This window comes from Typopeltis vanoorti, chromosome 2 (genome assembly GCF_054136105.1).
Source record: "Typopeltis vanoorti isolate ZY-2024b chromosome 2, IOZ_Tvanoo_1.0, whole genome shotgun sequence".
NCBI classification, from domain to species: Eukaryota; Metazoa; Arthropoda; class Arachnida; order Uropygi; family Thelyphonidae; genus Typopeltis; species Typopeltis vanoorti.
Genome location: NC_143550.1, coordinates 167,779,933 through 167,805,846, shown reverse-complemented (window position 1 = coordinate 167,805,846; position 25,914 = coordinate 167,779,933). Strand labels below are relative to the sequence as shown.

General features: G+C 35.9%; 1 protein-coding gene across 5 annotated transcripts in view; it reads left to right on the top strand.

The window, feature by feature from the left end:
- The first annotated feature begins 2,751 nt into the window (after window positions 1–2,751).
- LOC150109624 (oxysterol-binding protein-related protein 6-like) overlaps window positions 2,752–25,914 on the top strand; it is a 695,026-nt gene continuing 671,863 nt past the window's right edge. For 3 of the 5 annotated variants that reach the window (XM_090409290.1, XM_090409281.1, XM_090409257.1), the window contains exon 1: window positions 2,752–2,809. The gene's annotated coding sequence lies outside the window, so the exon portion shown is untranslated. Of the gene's footprint in view, window positions 2,810–12,689; window positions 12,720–25,914 lie in introns of those variants that run through there. The other 2 variants (XM_090409265.1, XM_090409274.1) reach the window with 2 other exon arrangements.

Below are 25,914 nucleotides of genomic sequence, written 5' to 3'. Positions count from 1 at the left end.
GGTTAATGGCCGATAATTTGGTAACCATGCTGTCTAGACGAAATATTGCACTTGTTATAGAACTTTAGGCTTCTATTGATCGAGGTGGTCTTACACTATGCGATGAATTCGCCTACTATCTAAAAGTATTCACTAACTTTTATGCAAGTGTGGGATGCGAACCCACAGCCTGCCGGTTGGAGAGCGAATTAGCTATCCACTCGATCAACATTATCACACGACTTAAATTGCGTTACTACTATTTTGTTATAGTTGCAAAATTTTCATTAACGATATAAGCCATTGTTTCGAACTGTTTGGCTTTCTGTAAGCATTAAATTAAAGATCTACATTGCATGTTATTATGGGGTAAAGTGGTATGTCAACCGAAAAGTTGAAATGTAGGAGATTAAGTGAGGAGATGAGGGACGGTAGCAAGCGTGTAAGAGGATTACCTACTTCGAAGAAGGGTGATAACCAGTGGCGCACTCAGGATTTAATCTTGGAGGGGGCTGATCAGTCAAGATTTAATCTTGGGGGTGGGGGAGGTCTCAAGATTTAATCTTGGGGGAGGGAGAGTTGAGTAGACGATTTGAGAATACACACTGTGCATTGCATACGAACTATGGCTGAGCATCTGCACTGATCGCCAGTAAATAATACCAGTTATGTCTTCTGGCCCTGCTCGGGCAAACGAAGTAGCTCCCGAGCACTACTTCGTTCGCCTTGCGTTCACAGCGGCCAGGATTCCAAAGAGCAATAAGGCATTCCCACCTTATGTGACCGCTAATTCATAAGTAGCAGAGAAATAGGAGACACGACACAACATAAATTAAAAAAAAAGAAGAATTTAATTAGAAAAGATTTTTCTAGTGTTTTTCCTTTTTCTTTTGGAGAGGGCCAGGGCCCCTTGTCCCCCTCCCTGGGTGCGCTAATGGTGATAACTCCTTTTGGAAGGTATCCCAAGTTTGGGAAGATTATATTATGGAGGGCATTGAAATTGAATATTCACACACACACACACACACACACACACACACACACACACACACACACACACACACACACACACACACACACACACACACACACACACACACACACACACACACACACACACACATTCTTCCATCCTAAATCCGCCCCTTCGCTAAAGTTCTTATCTTCCTACCTTTTGCTATATCCTTATTCCTACTTTCTCCAGAACAATACTCATGTCTGCAACAAACAAATAAGACCTCCAGCTACGAGTAAGCTAAAATTATTTTATTCCAAATGCTCTAAATATAAATGTAAAAAATAAATAAATGTAAAACCAACCATAATACTCTGTAAGGGCTCAGAAATCAGCTTTCTCATTCCTAAAATATTTCCTCTGAGCAGGTTAACCTAAAAAGATCGCTAATTAAAAATATTTCTTTTTATTTATCAGGCTGTGAAATTAGTAGTATTATTACTTTACGAATAACAAGGTTGGATATGAATCACACTGTGGCATGGATGTTTGTAGAAGTTGTTTGGTGTAATATAACAGCAGTTGAAGCTTATATAATAGCTGTCAAAGTATGACAGAAGATATGCATCATCATGTAGGAGAGAGATATATAACAGCTGCCTTATTTTGACAACTGTTATATACGCTTCAACTGCTGTTATATTTAAGCATAGACTATTCTGTCAAATTGCATTTTATTTTATTTTATGTTTTTTTTATTATGTTTATGTAATTATGTTTTAATATTATGTTTTATTTTAAGTATTTTGCACAATTAAAATATAAGATAAATTTAATATAACACTTAAAACATTATAATATATAACAATAATAAAAGAATTAAATGAAAACCGAATATTATTCCTAAAGGAAGTATAATCATAAATAAGTAAAAATTCTCTAATGACTTTTTAATAGTATTTACCAAAAGGAGGAGACGCAGCTCCTTTGAAAATAGATGTGTAGCTGTCTCCCTCTTTAGCCGTGATCGATAGCGGAGCTCGTGACTCCCGATGATTTTGCAGACATCAGAGGGAGAGTAGAGCAGATATCTACATATTCGCTTGATTTTTAATCCTAAGTCGCATTACTGCTTGAAACAATGTATTCTAGTCAATTTTCAGTGAGTGACATATACCCGAAATGTATGTCACTCACTCTCTTTGTTTAAATTCCATTCAAACGCAAATAGAAAATCGAGTATTTGTGAATATGATTGAGTATTTATCATGATATACAAGTACATTTGAAAAGAAAATGGCAACGCTTTATTGTAAGAGCTGTATTTTTATTCCGATGTATCAGGCTAAAAATTTAAGTCCTAGAAATGACCAATTATTATATTAAAAATAATATTTATTTGACATACTTGAGTATGTTTTTTTCGAAGGCATGGATGGCAGTAGTATTTAGAATATACTTGAGGATTAAGCGAAATAGATTTGGTAAACATGCTGAAGGTGAAGGAACCAATGAACGATCTTAGAAATATATATGAAATAGCAGAAATCAAAAATCATTAAAACCAATAATAAAAATATGGATTTTAAAAGGTTAAGAATTCAAAACGGTAATCCAACAACATGCATTATTTCTCGGGAACGTGTATTTATTTATTTCTCTCTCTTATTTCTCTATAAATTCTAAATGTTTTCTTTTATTCTCAGTTTTTAATATTTAATCGTCAGATGGAGCCACTAAAACACCGAAGCCAAGAGTGCACGTTACAGTTCTTATGTCAGCGAAGAATATCAGTATTCAGGTTAGTATTCGAAGCCCTGGATTATTGCCTTTATTTAAGCTCTTGAATGCAAAGACTTTTAGCGTTTTTCAAAGGTCAGTATTTCTTATAAATATGAACAGGTGGCAGATAGTAATAGAATATATAATATGAGTAAAATCTCTTAACACGTTTACACTTAATTACAGACGAAATCTTTAATACGCAAAATGTTTTATATTTAAGCCTAATGTATAAATATAAAATAATAACTATAGATGGAGAAAGAAGTTTTGTTTACAAAAGATCCAGGAATAATTTCATGCTGAAATCCGCAAGTTTTTTCCCGATAAAAGAAGTCATGCAAACGATGCGTATGATGTGTTAAAATGTAGCCAGGAACATTGCATACCTTCTACTTCTTGAAGTCCCTAGCCATCCTGGCACCCCACAGTAGAATAGTTCTCCCTGCGTATGTTTATGTTTTTATAAAAGAAGATTAAAATTTCATGACAATCCTTAGACGTTCTGAAATGTTTATGTTATTCCGTGATACCGCCACTTATAAGTTTCAAGTACCATTTCTTTTACATAAAATCTCAGTTACTGCTTCCGAGAAAGTTCAAAGAAACAATAAACAGAAAAATTACAAGGAAAAAACCTTTCTGAAAACTGTAGGTGAAAATCAATACTTACAAAGCTCAAGTGCAGCATTCCAGCACGCAGAAATAACCTTTTCTGTGCAAACATTGAAATAATGTATTTCTTTTGTGAATACTTGAAAGATGTGTTCTACATTATAATAGACGTTTAGTATACACATAATTGAGGTAGCTGTCTAAAATTGCTATAAGCGACAGAAATTGTTTCGTGATAATTTTAACTGGTTTCGGATATAAATATTATGAACAATTCTGATATAAACAGGAGACCAATCCCCAGCTTCTATATTTTCATTGTCAATTGTTCTGTCCACTGTGTTACCATTAAGAATATAATATGTCTTACATTTATATGGATGCACAGTGTTAGAGCCGGTATTGGCAGAGCACTAGTTTGGTGGATTACACTTTCATTCAGCTAGGCATAATCTGTACCATTCTGGAATATTACCAGCCAGGAAGTTTTGTGATATTCTTCCTTCAATAGGATCACCATTCCATGTACGGTTGGAAGCACGGGTCTGACTTAAAGATAGAACATCCAATCAGTTGTAAATCTATAGTGTGGTGGTACTGTGGGAGGACTAAAGATAGATAATATAGAAACTCTGCTCTGTAGATCAAACATAACTTTCTGAAGCCACTTCAGGCCTCCAGTACTTGTCTGTGAGGAAATATACCTACCAGCTAAAGCTATTCATTAAGCATCCAAGCCGGTAGAATTCAACCAATGATTGGAGAGCGTTATTCGGCCAAGCGCGCCATAGTTGATGTTTGGCTTTTGTGTAGTTGTGCTTCGGTAGTAATCTGTTATAACAAGTAGAAATATTTGTTATTACAAATAAGTATAACAACCATAATTATTGTCATAACAATAATTATTACAAATATTTCATTTGGATTTGGAAATCTGGATTCTAAGCCCTCCAAAGATCGCGTTTCCACCTTTTTTTTTTTCCCACTTCGCCTCGATACGCATTCAAATAAATTTAGTAAAACACTTTCAATAAATACAGGGTGGCATTAAATAACTTTCCCTCTTTGGAGGCATCTGTAGCTAAAACCAATAAACGGAACAAGACTAAATTTTATATTGAGACTTTTGAAGGCATGGGGAGATGATTTCCGCGAAAAAAAAAATAGTACCAAACGTCACCAACAGGGGAAATTTTGGCGCTGGTGGAGCCAAAAACAAGCGGATAATTACATTAAAGTCAGATAAAATGGAATAATAACATTTCGACGGTGTAAGTGACAGCCGCGTCACTCATTCCAGCTGGATATGTGGCATGTTACAATAATAATAATAATAATAATAATAATAATAACAATAATAATAATAATTAAACTAAAACAACAACTTGCGAGAGACACAGAAATTAATGTAATAATTGAATTCACAGGAAATAATGTTTTATTCATCATAATCATGGTTTCCTGGATCACATGTACGATTTTCAATGTCCTGACCTTTCTTGTGTAACGTCTGTTACTGTCTCTTCTTGCACTGCTTTCCGTCCTCTGCCAGGTCTAACTGCTAGAGAAGGTTATGAAGCCTTCTAAATTCCCGAAGGGACGCTACGGCATTGCACTGTTTAAGGTAAAACAACTTAACAAGTAAAGCACGCTGAGGCAAGGTAGGACACATATTGAGACAATTAATCAGTCATTCGAATAACTGCCTGAACGTTCCCAATCCTTTTTTAAGTGCGCTGCTGTCACGTACGCACAGTAAAATTTGCATAATCCTTTTTACCTGCGTTTACTGCAAATATTTGACTGCTTTCGCCTCCGTCAGCGCCAAAATTTCCCCTATCGGCGACTTTTGGTACTAAACCTTTTTTTCGTGGAAATCATCTTCCTATGCCTTCAAAATTCTCAATATAAAATTTGGTCTCATTCCATTTATTGGTTTTAGCTACAGATGCCTTCAAAGAGGGAAAGTTATTTTATGGCCACCCTGTACAATGCTCGCTCATATAATAATTCATTTACGTATTATGATTGGTCATAATACGTAAATGGCTTTCACATTCGTGGAAGCCAACATTACGTGAAAGAGGCGTGCATAGTTAAGACTAAATATGAAACCCAAGGACAACTTAAAACGAATTGTAATAAATATCTTTATCTCTTTCTATAACTATGAATTATGAATTTATGAATTACAGCGTTTATAGATTCTTCTTCCTTGCACTGAAAATATAATCCCCAAAGTTTATTATTGTTATTATTATTATTACAGCACTAGCTTCTGAAATTTGCAGATGCTTGTAGGACTATAAAACTTCTTGTTGCATACTAAACGTTTGTCATTATTAAAGACTTCTCTGCCTCCATCCCCCCTCCCCGAAAAAAACAAAAAACAAAAAAAACTGGAAATTTTTCAGCGCCAAAATTTCCCCTATCGGCGACTTTTGGTACTAAACCTTTTTTTCGTGGAAATCATCTTCCTATGCCTTCAAAATTCTCAATATAAAATTTGGTCTCATTCCATTTATTGGTTTTAGCTACAGATGCCTTCAAAGAGGGAAAGTTATTTTATGGCCACCCTGTACAATGCTCGCTCATATAATAATTCATTTACGTATTATGATTGGTCATAATACGTAAATGGCTTTCACATTCGTGGAAGCCAACATTACGTGAAAGAGGCGTGCATAGTTAAGACTAAATATGAAACCCAAGGACAACTTAAAACGAATTGTAATAAATATCTTTATCTCTTTCTATAACTATGAATTATGAATTTATGAATTACAGCGTTTATAGATTCTTCTTCCTTGCACTGAAAATATAATCCCCAAAGTTTATTATTGTTATTATTATTATTACAGCACTAGCTTCTGAAATTTGCAGATGCTTGTAGGACTATAAAACTTCTTGTTGCATACTAAACGTTTGTCATTATTAAAGACTTCTCTGCCTCCATCCCCCCTCCCCGAAAAAAACAAAAAACAAAAAAAACTGGAAATCGCATCTCATCATTTCCGTAGACATGGCTTTAACAATTCGGTAATTTCAGAATCTTTTCAATTTCACTTTTAATTTTATCTATTTATTTATTTTTACCTTCAGGGTGTTACTTCAATACTATGGCACCGAAGTCAACCTTTTCCCGATGTACTAACATTACCGAAATCACTTCGCTACAGGGAAAGAAACCAACTTTGAATCAACTTAATGGTGCCCATCGTTGTGACCTAGGTTTGTTATGTAATTAAACTGGTATCGCTATGAAACATTTAAGTACTAACTTAGAAGATATAAACACTATAAACAAGGTGTACTAGATAATGATATAACTGTGACTTTGGAAGATTCCCAATAAATATTTGTGATGGTGATCAGTGGCGGCTCTTGGCTTGAAATCGTGAGGTGCTGCAACTTTAGACATATACATACACACTGTAAGTACAGGGTATACGTGTTTGGATAAAATATCAAAATTATGGTAAAAATTAAAATAAAAAAAATAAACATTAAAAAATATTGTTTATTATCGATAAAATTATACTAAACTGTATAATTTTTGGACATTACAATTAAATGATTTAATTGTAATGTCATTACAATTAAATTAATTGTAATGTTTACTCCTTCTCTTTAAATATTTAGACATTACAATTAAAGGATTTAATTGTAATGTCCAAATATTTAAAGAGACGGAGTAAACACGATAAGCACTACGAACACTCTACTACTGGCGCAAACTGCATATAAGCAACAGTGGAACTACGCGACGGACAGTGCCGCATCACGCTAATAGCTCGCATCTCACTATGACGTGTATATGCTTGCGCGCGTAGCAATATGGCACTGTGGTAAATACAGTGCTGCTAGCGTCCTTCGCCCTCCTAAGTGCTACAAGAAGGATTTTTATTTTTTTTAAATACAAAATTAGAGAATTGTATAGGATTGTTGATGATAAAAATAAATATTACAGGCAAATATAAATAAATTAATAAATATATTTATATATATCGAGAAAAATTGGGGCTGCTGTAGTTCCGTAGTGCCTATGCACAAGCCGCCCCTGATGGTGATGCTATTTCATTGGTTCCAGCGAGCTCATGGACCCAATGAAATAACAAGAAATTGTAGCATCTGTGAAGAGCGGGATATATCTAAGGACATTTCGACTAAAGCTATCAGCAGAATTCGAATGGGGATAGCTTCTTCCTTGAAGAAATCAAAGCAAAAGAAATGATCTATAAAGGTATTTGAATTACAACAGAAACAGGAAAAATTGAAATAAATCATTGTAAGCGAAGAATTTATTTTATTTTATATTCTGTCTTTGTAGTCACGTGTGATTCATTTTAATAATGATTTGTTTAATGTTATAATTTGAGAAAGGTAGAATATTCTATTTTAAAACCAAGAAAAAAGAAATAATAATCAGTCGCTCATCCAAATATTTTTCAATCTCCTTTCCTGCAACTGAAGTCAGGATTCAACACCGAGTTCATTTATTGTCTCACACGGCGATTAACTATTATTATTGTAATTATCATTATTATTTTGTTTCACTGCAAACACTAGGATTAACCCTCCCGCAAACGGACAAGTAAGCTACATCGCTGTTTTAGCTTCTTTTTTTTCCCTCTTGAACGATGAATTGCGCAGTTCTCGGTATTGTAGTTACAGCACACATCACGGAACTACTTCCATTTGGCGTTCTTTATTGCTTTCTAATAGGATCTACGTACATCGCTTGAATCGCCATAAATCGTGATTAGTTTTCCAGTTCAGAGGAAAGTCGAGATTCTTGGGTTTATTTAATCCTTAATTCTACAACGGTAAACGAGTGTTCTATAGTTTTTCACTCACCTTACAGAAATTGGAATCGGATAATTAAATTAAATAATTAATTATACAAAATTATAATAATTAATCAATTATGTTTTGTAATTTTTATGTTAATTAAATAATTTAATTAACATAAAATAGATCACCTCTCTTTAACGTGTTAGGATCAGACTTATCATTGTCAAGTACATTAGCTTCGCATAAACTTACCCAATATTACGATTGGACAGTTAATTCCATCTACGTAGTCAGCTATGTGTGATTGTGTGGATTTGGTTGGTTTGTAAGTGTTGAGAGAAAAAAAAAAAAAAAAAAAAACAGTTTCTGACGAAAAACCATATACGAAACCAGTTAACTTGCCTACAGTTCAAAAGCCCTTACGTTCTAAACCGGATTCGAATCCATATCACTCCGTCCGAAGGGTATCAATGCCGACAAAGCTTCAGAACATTTAAATAAATGAGAAAAATAGCATCTTCATTACTATAATATTATATGTATTGCATATACCATAGCCACGTCTTAAAGCATTAGCAACAATCTCCTGATAATGTTTTAAGCAGTGGCAGCTCGTACATAAGCAGTGTGATACTGCAGCACCCCTAAGGAAAAAAATAAATTTTGTTTGTGTTTATAAATAATAACAATGCTTACAACATTATATAAATGCAATGCAACATGTTAAAGGTTACAACTTATGTTTTGACATTGATTGAATAGTTAATAATTGGAATTGTTCGATTAACGCATTAGATTACGAAACAAATGCACTGCGATCTAATGCAGTGTCGGAATTATCACGTTAGGCCAATTGCAACTAGCGTCGCCGATATTCGTTTGCGCTTCTCATTGCATGTTACAAGTGATTCCGACACTGCTCGTTTGGGCAGTGTATCGTATGCTTGCGCGCGTTATTTCTGTGAGATACGAAACTTTTATTATTGGTGTTTGTTCGTGGTGAGAGTGAAATATTTTTAATAAAGCAATTTTTGAATATGTAAATTTATTTATTAATAAATTGGTTACTGATTTAAAAAATTTTTTATTTTGTATATGCAGCACCCACACTTAAAATTTTCACCGGCCGCCACTGGCTTAAGGCAAGCATTATCAGTAGACTGCTCTTCGGTTTAGGCAGAGAAGGTTGTAATAAAGAAATTTATGTTATTCTAAATATTTATTATTTAGAGCAAATGCGTTTAGTCAATGACGTGCAATTCATTTATAAAAGACAGTATTTTCCCTCTGCTCAATAAGCTCTAGATTAAATTTTACACACACAATTGACATTTCTAAATTTTGGACTTTTCACATACTTTAAGGACTGGTTTGGTGCTGCTCTTTCATTTGTACTACCCCCCCCTCCCTCACCTTTCTCAATGAGTACTAAGGTACTCATAGCGAAAGGTCGCGGGTTCGAATCCCGCTTCGGTAGGGATGTACGTGATTATCTTGAGGGGAGGCGTAAAATGCTCCATGGTCGGTCTCTAGATTGTGTTTTTTTATGTTAAAAATTAATAAAAAAAAATAATAAAAAATCTATAGCTCACTCACGGTACTAAAGTAGTATTATTTACATACACTGCATGGAAAAGAGTCAACAGACACCATAGTATGAGGAATGAACAGCCATGGCATCCACATTAATAAGATGTAGGACTTCCTTTCGCTGCGATGACCGCAACTGTCCTACGATGTATACGTTCCACAAGCGTACGATAGCAATCAATGGAAATTTTGGACCATTCTTCCTGTAAGCATGTAATGAGGTCCTGGACTGTTGTGGACCGGACGTCTCTTGACCTCACCCGACTCTCCAGTTCATCCCAAAGATGTTCAGTAGGGTTGAGATCAGGGCTCTGTGAAGGCCAATAAAGTGAGGTGACATTCATATCTACAAACCACGCAGTTACAGCCTTATGACATGATGTCTTACCGAAAGAGACAATGGTCATTTTTGTAGAAACGCCACAAAGTAGGATGCATTACATTGTCCAGAATGTTCAGCTATCTCTCGGAGTTCAATGTTTGCGGCACCACAAACAGATTCCAGGCCGTATCAGGATAAACAGACCATACGATCACATCGCCACATCCGAATTTCGTAGACTGTAGATCGCACGCCATTTCAAATAAATAATAATATATACCTGTTAGTACAAGATGGCAGCAGTTGTCTGCTTTCTCTCTCTCTCTCTCTCTTTTCTCTTGATTCTTCTGGAATCGTTAGCAGCCACGAGGGATGTTTTCAGCGATAGCCAATTTAGAGGTAAGGTTTGAAGAATAACACATTAGAACAACTGACTACAGGAACTTCTTTAGACATCTTTTCGGCTTTCTCCAGAGTTTAGCTTTTTCTCAGCTAAGTAAGGTTTCTCCTCCCAGAAGATATGTGTTTAGCCCCACAGACCAGGAAAATCAACTATAGAACATACACTATATTAATACAAAATACTAGTTAGGATTAGGATCACGACACGAAATAGCAACAATTACCATATCGCCGTTTAACATGCAAGCAGAACTGCACTGAATTACTGACAGTGGCGAAGGGTGGAGGTCAACTGCCTACCAATTTTCAGAGTTAGGACTAAAAGAGTCCAGTCTAAAAAACATTAGTAGATTTATACTTGTATGTGTCGTTTATATAGAATATCGGGTACACAAAATTTGAAATAAGTAGAGTGAATTGGAATTATTATTTCATTTTCCTGTACTTATTTCCTTACTGATAGTTATTTACTTTTCATTACGTGGCCTTATACCACTATATAAGAAAGAGGTATATCCTAGAGCGGGATGTACATCTATATGCTGTCGGTGGAGCGTGAAGAACTTATAGTTATTAAAAGAGGTTATCATAGGATGTTATATTAGTGACTTATGTTTGTGACATTGGCCCAAAGACTTCATCCCTCAAAATCAAATGTCAGTAACTTTATTGGTTGGGGAAAATACGAACGGATTACCGCAATGAAGAGTTGCTGAAAAGGGTTGCATGGATGTCATGGAATCCAATGTCAAAAATATGATCAAGGAGTTCAAACTATTAATAAGATGTAGGACTTCCTTTTGCTACAATGATCTGGTTGATCATTTCTGGATTAGATTTCTTCGTATTATTATCTTTATAATGATAATCCAACGAAAGGATGAAAGGTTGTAAAAAAGAAACTTGCTAACATTGGATACGAAGACCTATATATATTCTCTTTAGGAAGTAAATAATCAAAGAAAATAGGACACTGTACAAAAAATCTTCCTCGGAGTTTACACTATGTGAGATATAATATATCCCTGTTAGGATTTTGGACCACAAGATGGAGGCAATTGTCTCTCGTCATCTCTCTCCTGAAAACCTTGATTCATTGATAGCCTGAAGCTTACTATCAGGGCTAAAGGGTAGACTTTGCTGCCGATCTTCAAAAAAAAAGTTATGATTCAAGGATATCTCCACCTGTTCCCTTTGAGAATAAAAAGGGTTAGAGAGGAAGACGAAATACTTTTCAAGTAATATTCGCTAAATGATGATTTAAAAAAAAAACAACACCAAAAATAGTACCTCCAGATTTGAAAATATCTAGGGGTACAATTATTTATGCATGGAATAGTTTTAATTGTATATAGGATAATTTTAATTTAATGTACTTTTAAATATTTTCATTTTATCATGATATTTAATTATATTCATAGTGGGATAAAATAATAATTTTCATGTGATATACTCGAAATAATAATTAAAATGCTCACCGAAAAAGAACACCTCACAGACGAAAATTGTAAATCTGCAGTGCTCATATCATCAGTGTGCTTAATGTTAGGGAATTTTGATTGTCGGTGTTGTTTATTAGGGAAATGAATGGAAATAATAAATGCAATGTAATAAAAGCTAGAATAAACGTTCAGTTTATTACGATTACAATTTTTATTATTTTACATTTCATCTCATCTTATAATAAATCATTGGTAATTTATATCTACTGTACAGTATTTCTGAACAAGTTGGCTATCTCATTTGTTAGCGTATTGTTCAGTTTGTGAATTTTAATAATAAATAACAAAATTAACATAACGTTTACCGACTTTAACATATTATGAAAAAATAATAAATTACATTATGAAACGAGCATGTTTTTATAGCTTAGAACTCAGTACATGTTTAAGGCAGCCTTACAATTATACATTTTTTTTATCGGAAGTGTTTCGTTGTTTCACAAGCACCTTGAAGTTTCGAAATCAGATGAATTGTTTCATCAGGGCAGGGCAAACTGCCAGTACTACAAACATGTTTCCTTCTCTTTTTCACAACCACCTGCTTCTTAAAAGTTGAACAAAGAGAAGTTATTAAATTTAGCGCCACGACAGTGGTGCCATCTGCTGGTATCGCAAAGTACGCAGCGATGACAGTTAATCGGTTAGTCGGTACAGGATTTCAACCTTTAGGAGCCGCTGTAATGGACAAGTGCAATGGCGTTGGGTATTAGTGTTCAACGATGATGCAGTGATTTTAGTGGGAAAAAAGCGAACATCTTCCACTCCGGGATCAACTCAGGTATTTAAAGATTGATGCTTTTGTTATTTAATAACCGTTTGCTTTTCGAATGGATTGTGCTTAGTGGAATGGTATAACTGAAGATTATTGAACGGCATGTAGCCCATCCTGGATATCAAATACAGGTTACCGTCTTTGCTGATAGTTTATTCCCGTCGGTCAACGCAGGAGGAGCCGGTGCCTTGGTAACGGTTAACGCTAGCGATCTGATGCTTTCCGCAGTGTTTTTTATATATACCGGTAGGGTGTGTTCCTACTTAGGATTTACGTTATTTTCTGAAGACTGCAACTGTTCATTAAAATAATGAAGAATTGTTTTAAATTATATATTATCTGTGATCATTTTCTTGTAAAATGTTACGCTGTGGACATGTCATATATAAATATATTTATGCTTCAGTGGGTATTACAGGGACTAACACTGAATTCACAATTTTAGTGAATCAAGAAATCGATTCTCCTTGCTAATTTTAGTACTTTCTGAAGCTATCAAGATTTTATGTATTTAAAATGTGTACAAAGTATAAGATACATGGTAATAATAAATCGGTTTGATATCTTAGAAGTAGATAAACCTGAGATTTGACTTCACATTTTATTCCTTTCTGCATAGTTTTTAACTGGTGGAGTTACATTTATCATTCATGGAGCTTGTGGACCCCCCCTCCTCCCAGAGATTTCGAAATATATCGAAAATAAATTGAGGCAAAAACATTGGCTATTTACTTATATTTCATAAAGAGAATCTCGTGCAGAGCAAAGCTTTAGTTAACTTAACAAAATTACGAAGTATAAAATGGATTATCAGGAATGGAGCAATTGGGATACTAGATAATGCAAGTATAAAAGGAATTATCAAGGGTTGTGTATTAAAGGCATATACAAGCATTATAAATCGTTAGAGAACGGAAATTTTAGCAATTCTTCTGAAAAGAAAATAAGCGAGCATACATGAAAGAATAGCCAATGATTTTTTTTTTTTTTTTCACATAAAAAGTGTTGCTGTTGCGTAGGACATGAAAAACATACATACAGTAATATATATTTATACATTCCGCTATTGCAATGATTTCTCATTGCAATAGCGGAATGGGAATATGCTTAAAACATTAGTTAGTCAAACTGTTCACTACCAAACTATAGTAGTGTGTCCAGAAAGTCATAAATATATAAACAGGCATATTAATTAGAATTCATTTTTTTCATTAATTTTTGATGAATGATTACACTGCAGAAGCTTGTAAGTTAGTTTTATTTCTTCAATTCTGATTGATTATCTGACTGAGTGTATACCCAGAAAATATTTAATATTGGGTTTAAGCCAATAAAAATACAATTTGGTCTGCTAAATCCCAGATTGCCAGCCCACCCTCATTCATTCAGTATCCAGGTAGATACCTAACAAAGTGCACCACGAGAAGGTGAGGATTGGACAGTAGGTCAGAAGCCCTGGCCGGTTCCCCACATTCCTTTAAAGGCTATGTGGAGGTCTCCTCTCAGTTATACAGCTTTGATCCTTAAGCACCCCCCATGTCAGGAATTTGATGATGATGATGATGATGTGCATACCCAGTATTTTAAAATGAATTTACCATTCATGTAAATGCATTTTTGTTAATTTATTAGTTAATTCATAACAAATATTTCACACAGCTTTTTTTTTATCCCCCTTCTTTAACAAAGCAAGACAGTTTTTTCCCTAACAGTTTCAGATAGCACACTATTCAAACAATAGAATGTAAATGAATCTGCACAGTTGCAAATATCGCCAATTTTGATATCAGATTTAATACCAGTTTCCTTGGTAATGTGATCCATATAGATAATGAATATCAGTGGAGATAATGTGCATCCTTGTTGCAAACTTGATTTAACACAAACCATCTTCCTCTATCTCTTTCAATTCTAACTGCTGACTTACAGTTTAAATAGAGACTATGTATTGATATATTGCTTGATATAATGTCCCATTTACACTAACTGTATTGTTTTGAAGAGCACCTTGTCATATGCCTTTTCTGGATCTACAAAACCTAAATACAAATCATTGTTATATTCCCAAGATTTCTCAACAGTTTGTCTTAAAGTCAAAATCTGACCCTGACAAGCTCTATTTGGCCTGAATCCAGTTTGTTCTTCATGAAGCTTCCCTTTTCTTCCAAAATTTTTCTTATCTGTTTCTCGGTACACTTACATAAATCTTATCAGGAATGCTCAGTAGGGAAATACCTATGTAATTTTTGCATTGTTTTATTTCTCTTTTTTTTTTTAATAGATGGGTACTATGAGGACTCTGCTCTAATCATCTGGAATTTAGTGCTCTGACCAGGCATTCTGAATTATGCAATGCAGCCACTATAAGGAATATGCCTCCATATTTGAGCACTTTTGGTTGAATTTCATCTGCTCTGTATTCCCATCTGCATTCCTGTTGGAAATTTTCTATCACTGTGCTGACAATGCTTGTTTAATTTAGCAGTCTTTCAAAGTAATAATTCCAGACATCTAGAATATCTTTATCTTCAGTTTTCATGTCACCTTTATCATCTATGATTCATTTTACAGTATTCTTTCTTCCACTTCTAAGCTTTTTCAATATTTTGCTACCTTCCTGATATTTATTTTCTATGTTCTTACCAAAGTCTCCCCATGACTTTTGTGTAGCTACACACAGTGCTTCACTTTCATACATTTTTCTCTGTATTTTCTGAGAGCACAAGTTGATTTACTTGCCAAGGACTTTCGATATGCTTTCTTCTTGCTACTGAATCTTCAAGGTTTGGTTCTTGTTTTCAAACTTTCATTTTTTTCTTGAATGATGTTTGTGCATTTGAGTCTATAGTTCATGTCCGTCCGAAGGCTGCTCAAGTTTGATTTGTTTTAAAACTTTCCTACACACTCTTCTTTTCAATATGAAATTCAATTTTATCCTGACCAAAACTAAATAGTGATGCCTTTCTATTTCATATCCTCTGCAGGGGCATGCTGGCCATATGTGCAATGTGTGCGACACACACAGGCGCCAGGATAGTAAAGGTGCCAAAGAGGAGGAAATACTTTAAAAAAAAAAACGTTTTTTTTTTTAAAGTGATTTTTTATTGGGGGGGGGGGATAGGGTGTTAACGAAAGTTTTGCACACAGACGCCGGACACTACTGGCACGCCCCTGATCCTCTGTATACTCTTGTTTCCTGAACCAGTGGAAAAACATTACCATCAACGATAATATAGTCAATAAGACTTTTCTTATTTCTTACATCTTCTCTCCATGTGAATTTGTACACATTTTTTATATGTTAGTACATGTTGTTAGTAAAAACTAATCGATTTTGTGGAGAGAGATCCAGCATGCACTTACCATCTAAATTTTCACAAAACATTTCTATATGTGAGGTAATCATTTCCTACTCTGCTTTTTAGATCCCCAACGAGGACCAGCTTTTCTTTTTTCATTGTGTCAGTTGCTTTTTCTAAAGCGTCAAAAAATTCCTCCATTTCATCCTTAGTAGAACCTTCTGTGGGGCCATAAGCACAAATAAGTCTCATTGTTTAATCTCATTCATTCATTCAATAAATCTCATTGTTCTGATATTTGCCTTGATCACTCTACTTGATATTGCCTGCCATTCAAGATTATCCACATATTTAGTGTTGAATACTATAGCTACTCCCTGATAGTTAGTGCATGAAAATAACATTTTGTATTTGTTACTCAGAAAGATCTCGCCTGTTTTTTGGCTTCTTTGTTTCAGTCACACCTATTATGTTGATCTGAAAAAGGTATATAACAAGGTGCCAAGAGGACAACTCTTCAAAATGCTATAGTTATATGGTGTAAATGAGACATTATATTGAGCAATACAGAGTCTCTATTTAAGTTGTACGTGAGCACTTAGAATTGAAGTATACAGGAAAATGAAATGGTTTGCTGATAAATCAGGTGTGTGTGTGACATGAATGTACATTATCTCCAATGTTATTCTTTATCTGTGGGTTCACTTTATGAAGTAAAGTGGTAATAAATCTGATATCAAAATTGGCAATGTCAATCTTAGCTTTTATTTTATGCAGATGATGTTATACAGGGTGATCAAAATTAAAGTATCCTTGTTTAAGGCCATGTGGAATGCCACCCAGTGATCCAAATGTTGCAAAACTTTGCAGGAATGCAGAAGTGATATCTGAGAAAAAAAGTTCCAAAATTCACCACCATGGATTGTTGTATGATGTATCGAATGTAGATATAGTCATTATATACACTCATTGTAAAAGGCCTTGATCAGGCCTCATATGAATTATTGTGCACAGATTTGGTCACTGGGTTTTCATTATGTTGGATAGGATACAGAGAAGATTTACAAAGGTAGTCAGTGATCTTTGGAATGTAGAGTACGAGGACAGATTGAAAGTATGTAAGTTGCAGAACCTTCTGAATAGGAGGAAGGGAGGGGATATGATTGAGACATATAAACTGGTCAGGGGTTGTTATCAGGTAGACATGGAAGAGATTTTTCATAGAATTGGAGAGGAAAGTAGAACATGAGGACATTGCTGGAAACTGTATAAGGAGGGTGTGAGCAAAGGAGTGAGAAGCAGGTTCTTTGCATGGAGGGTGGTTGGTGAGTGGAATGCATTGCCTGAGTGTTGTGGATGTGGACACGTTTAATCAGTTTAAGATGCGGTTGGATGAGCATTGTGTGCAATAGTGAGTACCTCCCACAATGAGCCTCTGAATCCATGGAGGTCAGGTATTGATAATAATTATGCATTCATGGGCTGTGCTGTTCAATGTGCTGCCCTTTCTAGTATGCCACAAACATAACTTCACACAATTTGTTCAAAGGTGGATTGCAGCTGGTTGGGACTGATGTGCTCATGCTGTGTTATGTCGCTGTCTTTCAGGTTTTTCAGAGCTCACAAGTTATCAGTATGATTCTGATAAACCCTGTCTTTGAGAAATCTCCAGAGCTAGAAGTCACAGTGAATCAGATCAGATGAATCAGCTGGCCATGCAGTGGGAAATGCACGGTTGATTACTCTGGCTTCCATGAAATATTCTCAAAGAAACACCTGTACAAATCGAGCGATGTGTGGAGAGGTAACCTATACTGCACGAAAATGACTAAATACATGCACAGGTGCTGCTGTAGCTGTGGCAAAACAAAATTGTTTATTATATTGTGATACCTCTTGGCAGTAACTGGGCAGGTCACAGGACCTGACTGGCGAATGTTCTGAAAGAAGAATGGTTTAATGATAAATGAAGCTGAAAACCTTCAGACACTAACTATGGGTAAATGCAAAGGAATGTATTGGATTGCATGTTGGTTTTGCATAGTCCATATCCAGCAATTATGAGTATCCACAGCTCCAGTCAGATAAGAGTGTCTCCCCCACAAAATCATCCACAGTCATGCAGCATCCAACTCCACTCAGTTAAGGAATGTTGAAAAGAATGTCAGTTGACTTTCAAAGTCAACTGACATTCTCTTTTTGCAAATCCTGTCAGTATTATCTTGAATGGGTAGAAATGCAGAATCTACCATAGAATTTTCCAGACAGTTGTGTAAAGCACATTGATGTCTCTTGATACAGCACGTGCACTGCAGGAATCAATGCTGTTATTCATGGCCTGGTTCACAATGGCAGTAGCAACTTCATTCACTTGTGATCTGATTGGTTTAGGACCTCTGTTAGGTCTAACTCCTAATGATGCTGCTTTTTGAAAACAACTAATCATTCGTTACAGAGCACTTGGAGATAGCAGACTTTGCCAACATTTGTTCAGGTGGCAAAATTCACAGAGTGCAGAAACAGTTTTTATTTAGGTAGTACAGCTTCATGAGCAAAGCATGCTGGGAAAGATTAGTGCCATCACTGTGGATGGTATTAACAACTAGAATGAAGGGGAAAATCCTGTATCCATCTTTTTAAACCCTCCCGGGACCTGCCGAGTTGTGTGATATACAAATTCCATGCATTTCTTGTTTACAACACTGCCTGGTGTTGAATTTTGGAACTACTTTTGGTTCTCAGATATGGCTTCTGCATTACTCACAATATATTCCTGCAAAGTTTCGCAGCATTTGGATCACTGAATTGGCACTCCACAAGACCTTACACAGGGATACTTTAATTTTGATTACTCTGTACTCCAGAATAAATCCAGTACAAGCCTGTAAGATTCCCCCCTGACTAAATGGAATAACTGTTGTAATAAATTTGGTATGAAAATCATCAAGTAAGATTCCCCCCTGACTAAATGGAATAACTGTTGTAATAAATTTGGTATGAAAATCAACAATGAAAATACAAAGACAATGAAAATAGGCAGAAACATTGAAAACATCAACCGTATCCTGAACCTATAGAACAAGTAAAACATTTCAGCTATTTAGGCACAATTTATAGGATACGTATCATAACCCCCCCCCCCCCCTTTTTTTTTTTATTTATATACTTCAAGATTCTGTGCTAAGCTAATTCTTGATGTGTTATACCTTACAAACAGTCTTATTACAAGGATACTTCCAAGTTATAACATTTGGACATCTGGTCTGATATGTATTTTCTGTTTTAATTATTTAAAGTAAATACAAAATCAATATTACTACAGTTAATAATATAGCTTAAAAATGAAAATAATAAATAATTCATTTAAGAAGTGTAAAAAATAAACTTTATTGGCATTAAACATTTCCAGATATTTGCATTTTCTTTCTGGATATTATTTTTCTAGCAAATCAAGTATTTCACATAAAGGAAGTCTCAGTTATAATGTCCCTTAAACGGTAATGATCATCATTATAATTGAATCTGCAGTCTCCTATTCCAAAATTTCATCAGGAATAAAGCTTTGCATGATTGTTGTTTCATTGTTTTCCAAATGCTTTCCATTTCATGGTGTTTTACATGTGGTAATTAAATTTCATGCAAAGTGTTTTTTGAAGCAGTTTTTATAAAATTTTTCTGTTGGAACTGTGGTGTCTGAAGAGATATAGAGATTGGTTCATACATCAGATATTTAGTGCATTTGCTCTATCAGCCAGCCTTAAATGCATTTATCTTCATTCCAACTTCATAGTCAACCATCTTGTGTAACAATCTCAAAAACTGTTTAGTTTCTCACAAATTTTAAATATAGTAATTAAAACATTATTATTATTATTACACTCTCCATGGAGTCGACAGACTCATCGTGGGAGGTTCATTCAACTGACAACATATTTATCATATAGAATCTTAAAATCCATAACACTCCTTGCATTAACAACACATTCTGGTAATGCATTCCATTCACTGACAGTTCTCCATGTAAAAAATATACTCCTCACACCATTCTTCAGCACTACATAACTTCACTTTTACATAACTTCCAGGAATGACCTCTGGTTCTTCCACTCTCACCTTCTACTCTTTTTACAATCCTCTCTGAATTAATCTGATAAAATTCTCTTACTAACTTAAATGTCTTTATCACATCACCTCTCTTCCTCCTATCTACCAAACTTTGCAATCCACATTGCAAAGTTTGTGGATAGGAGATCTCCACATCACATTGAAAACCAGGTGACCAGATCTGAGCACAATAATCTAAGTGTGGTCTGACCAGTGCCTTATGCAGTGCACAACCACTTCCTTCTCCTTGCATGTTAGAGTACTTCTTATCATAGCAGCACTACGATGTGCACCTTTTGCAACTCTAGCAACATGCCCTCTAAACTTCAGTCTGCTGTCAACCAGCACAAATCTCTAATCTCATCTGTTTCCTGCAGTACAGCACCATCGATATACTACACAGCCTTATTTCTGCACTCCAAAATGTAACACCTTGCACTTATTGATGTTAAAACTATAACCCCACTCTTTTTTCCAAGTAAAAAGTCTATTCAAATCTTCATGAATGGATTCAGCATCAGTGCTACTTATAATTCTTCCCAACTTTGCATCATCATCAGCAAATAGCTGAAGATCCCCAGTCAGTACACGTATATAGTTTACAAACAAGTTAAACAGCAAGGGCTCAAGAACAGAACCCTGGGGCACTCCATTGGTTACCTTTCTTTTTTGAGACACTGCTTTATCATACACAACCTACTGGTATCATTCAGAGAGCCAATCTCTGATCCATCTAACCAATATTCTATCTATTCCTATCCTCTGCAGCTTGTACACCAACTTATCATGTGGTAATCTATCAAACACTGTTGCAAAGTCTAATAATATCACTCTATGTGATTCTCCCTTATCTAACACACTCATCACCTTATCATGAAATGCCATCAACCCAATCTGTATTCTATTCCTTACCAATCTCTCCAACACCTTGATCACAACTGCAGTTATACAGACTGGAATATAGTTGGAACTTCTGTCTTAGACCATGCTTGTGGAGTGGTACTATTTTGCCTTCTTTCCACTCCTTAAGAACCCTACCAACTGCAAGATTTTAATTAAATAACCAGGTCAGGAGCATAACCAACTGTGGTGCACATTCCTTAAGAATATGTGGTGATATGTCATCCATTCCCACTACCTTATTCACATCTAACCCAACCAACATCTGATACACCTTTGTTTCTTTCACTTCCAATTTTCCTAATACTTGGCTCTCTTTTATATATTGTACTGGATCATTTATACCAGTATGATATATGCTGATAAAATGCTTGTTCAATAATTCCACTATATCCTTTGCAGTTGTTATTCTGCTGCCATGACTATCCACCAGTGTTAGTCTGCCATAATTATTCTTCATCTTGCTTGCCATGTAGCGGAAAAATTCCCTTGAGTTAACCTTGGCCTGACCAGCCAATCTCCTCTCATACTGAGCCTTTTCTTTCTTTACCATGCTCGTCACGTTTCTAGTCTGCACTTTATACTTTTCATGGATCTGATCACTACCAACTGTCTTGTACCTCCTCCATAACATTTTCTTTTCTAGCACAGTTTGCTTGATTTCATTGTTCATCCATTTCACTCCCACTCTATTTACTCGCTTAACCCTCTGTATGCAGTCATACATTGCTTATGTTAGATACTGCCCTGTGAGTATCCATGCATTGTCAACATCTTTTCTGCTCAGCTCATCTACCCAGTGTACTGATGCTAACTGATTACAGAGCTTCCTATAATCACCTGCGTTATACTTCCACATATATCCATTTTTGGCAGTGACCTTTTCTTGTTTCATCACTTCCCTAACAAGTACCTCATGATCACTCTCGCCAACTGGCGGCAGTGTCAACATTTCATTAACAACTACATCTTGTGAAGTTATCACCAAAACATTAAAGCCTCTAGTTGCTTCAATCACATGCTGCTTAAGATATTTATCTCTCAGAAATTCCACAAACTTGCTCTCCTTGTTCCCATACACTTTATCTCCTCCTTCCAGTCTATATTCCTGTAATTAAAGTCTCCATTGAGACTGAAAATAAACATCTGATCCAAAGGCATTCTATCTCTCCGTGTGTGTGTTAAATGAATCCCACTTGAAGGGTATCAGCTTATAGTATATTAGTATAGTACTGTAGTTGGTTTAAGGATTAGGTAATCTGAAACTACTGCTCAAAAGACTAAACATGGAATTTTCTTTTCCAAGCTACTTCAGTCCTCCATTAAGTAGGGTGGTGTTTTACACCTGGAAATGAAATTTATTTATCACCTAAAGATGTTCACAAAACTTCCATATCCACATTGGGATTCAAGCCCATAGCCTGTTGACTGAAGAGGCGATACATTAATCACTTTTCCAACCAGGCTGCAAGATCTCTTAACTTACTTTTTTAATATAAGCTTACACATGAAAGGTTCCAAAACCTTTAACACAACATTGCCATCCATGAGCAAATGGTTAAAGAGAAGAAAGCCTATTGATGTGGTATTTGATAAATTGCAGGGTTCGTTTTGTACATTTGAAGCTGATATCTCATCTGTATATTTGCACCAAATTTTTCTCACTTTTGTTACCACCAAAGTTAGCATTAGGTACCATATTAGTTGGCAAAATGATCATCTCATAATTCAGCTATTCATCTTGCAGGTATCTTATCTTCAACATGCATATTACTGAAGTCATTCTCCCATAATCTATAATCCTTTTGCTTATACTATAGCAACAAAACATCATGATTTCATTTGGTTTGCTCAGCTTTGACCTTGCCTTTATTACCATGCCTTTAATATTCCAGAGTTTAACGAGCAGTGTAAAGCCTGCTTGTGCGTATATTACTCTTCTTGTGCAACTCTAATATGGACGTTTTCCATATTAGAGTTGCATTTTTGTGTGCAACCTTAATCTGTTTTCTGTAGGTTTGTAACAACAGCCAACTATATTTCCCATCTTCTTACTCTACTTACCTATGCTCCATCACTCAGTGTAGATGGAGTAGATATTTTTGATCATTCACCATTTATTTCACAGTTGTAGTTTGTGTTTAGAAGTAATACCTTGTAAATTATGATTGTGTGTTTCATCAAAATGTGGCAGTCTTCAAAAACAAATTGCCATAGAAACGTTGAAGATATTAAAAATTTGCTTTCGAAGAAAAGTCAATGAGATGACCTCAAACATTAATAGTTTTCCAAGTTGAAAAGTGGAGTGACATGGGAAGTTCTAACTTTGCTTATTATTTTATTTATTTATTTATTTCTATGAGTGAATGGGTACAGGAGTGGGGAAGCCAGTTCAGTGTTACAAAATATTATTATTACATGACACCTCCAGGGAGTTCAGAGACTAATCGAGGGAGGACATCTATTCTACAACTCTCCATCTCTCCCACTTAAATCCACTAACTACAACGAACTGTAACTACCTTCATCACCTACATCAATGCCATCTACTGCTGACCACTACCCACTAGTATTTTCGCAGACAATCACAAACATCCATGCCCATGGTGGGATTCGAACATGTAGCCCTTTGGTTGGAGAGCAGATATGCTGACCACTCGCTAACCACGCCAGCAATATATAACATGGCAATATATAATTCCAGTTGGGATTTTAAGACAATGTGAGATAACAGACTTATTATTATTACGTGACACCTCTAGGGAATCCAGAGACTCATCAAGGGAGAACACCTACTCTACAACTCTCCATCTCCACCACTCAAATCCACTAACTACAACGAACCGCAACTACCTTCGTATAAGGTTTTAAAATTTGGGAAACAAAGATGGGATGTAGAATTTACACTTGGTGGGGATATGTTGTTGGAGGCAGAGAAAATAAGAGATCTTGGAGTGATGGTGGATAGGGATCTAAAATTTAGAAGACATATTGCCAAAATTGTGGGGACAATACAGTGAATTCTGGGAATGATGCAGAGGACACTGACATGTAGAAAAAGGAGATTCTGGTTCCATTGTATGAGGCTCTGATTAGGCCACATATGGACTACTGTGCATAGATTTGGTCACCTGGTTTTCAAAAGGTTGAAGAGGTGTTGGAGAGGATCCAGATATGGCGATTGACCAAAATAGTTTGGTCAATCGCCTCTGGATAGGAGCAAGAGGGGTTGACATATATTTATTCTATGGCAAAAAGAAAACAATGTGGCTATAGGTTAATGTCTAGTCCACAAAATCAATCCAGGGCCTCATCCATCACCTCGTGGATGTCTTGGAGGTTACCATGAAATTGGCACCTTGGGCAGTCCTTCACAATATGAGTGATCATCTGGGCGATGGGGGAACAGTCACAATAAGGGTGGTTTGAGAGTTTCCATTTGTAATATGTAGCTACATCTGCCCTGGTTAGTTCTGATTCTGTTGACAGCTTCCTAGGAAGAGCCAAATTCCAGATCCAAATCTTTCTAGGAAGAGCAAAACCAGGCTGTGGAACACAGGGATCTTCAACCAGGAAGCCATTTGTTGGGAGATTGTTGGTTCAGTGTTCTCTCCATATGTCAGATGTTGATGGTAAGGCAGCTGGAGAGAGTTTGTCCATCGACCAGAAAGGGTTTCTTGATTGTAGGTGAAGACTAGGTCAATTTTTGAGAGTCCAGTGCTGGGGTAGGAGCAGGTTGCTCATTACTTTATTAAATTCTTTAAGCAAGGTTTGTCTTCTTCGTATATTTGGTAGAGCAATGTTGGATAGGACAGGCAGCCAGGGTAGAGGGGAATGCTTCTCGGTGTCCTACTAATTGTGCGCATGGTAGAATTTAGCTGGGTATCTATGATGTTAGTGTGTGCACTTCTGAGACGGAGCACAGTATTTGCTGCGGAGAATGTGAGGGCTAGTGCAGATGGCCTTAGGACTTCTGCCCCACAATCCCAGGTTGTTCAAGCAAGCCTTGAAATGATATTATTTCTCATTTTAATTTTGTTGGACAGGTTGGTGATGTGTCTTTTATAGGTTAAGCTTCTGTCCAGGCTCACTCCAAGGTATTTCGGGTGAGGCTTGTGTTCTACCATCTTGTCACAAAAAGAGAGGTTAAGGTGTTGATTTGCCTCTGCATTGTTTAGCTCCCCCTCATGGTACATTGCTGGTGCTTCAGACACAAGAAGCCCAGAGATGTCACACTGGTAGCATGAAGGTAAAGTCTCTAATCAGGTGTCCAAAGGTACCAAGCCTTCTGGACCTCATGCAGCAGCCATGGAAAATACACAACCCAAAAATCTCTATGCCGGTTCAATTGTCACTCAGAATAACAAGGGGTTATATGATAGAGATGTACAAGTTGGTAAGGGATTGTTATATGATCAGTGTGGAAGTGGTTTTTCATAAAATGGTGGAGATCATTTCATAAAAGAATGGAGATCAGTGGAGAACAAGAGTTCATCCTTGGAAGCCGTACAAGGAGGGTGTGAGCAAGAGAATGAGAAGCAGGTTTTTTGCATGCAGAGTTGTGAATGATTGGAATACCTTGCCTGAGAGTGTAGTGGAATGATGCAACATTTATCTTTTCTTTTCACAGTTAAAACTATTGCTACTGCAAAAGACACATTGAATTCCAATGTGTATTGAGTTGTTCTATCTACACAAATAATCTTTGTTTACTTTTGCTGACGTGTCATGATTGTCACTTATTTTGACAATGCCAGCACACATGGTCTTATGTTTCCACCCTAACAATGTTTATTTTGCTGATTTTTTCATCTCGGCCAGAAGTCTCTCTAGACACCAGACCCCAAATTCCATTAAAATGCAGTCTATCCTGCAAATATACTTCCTTTCATCCATCA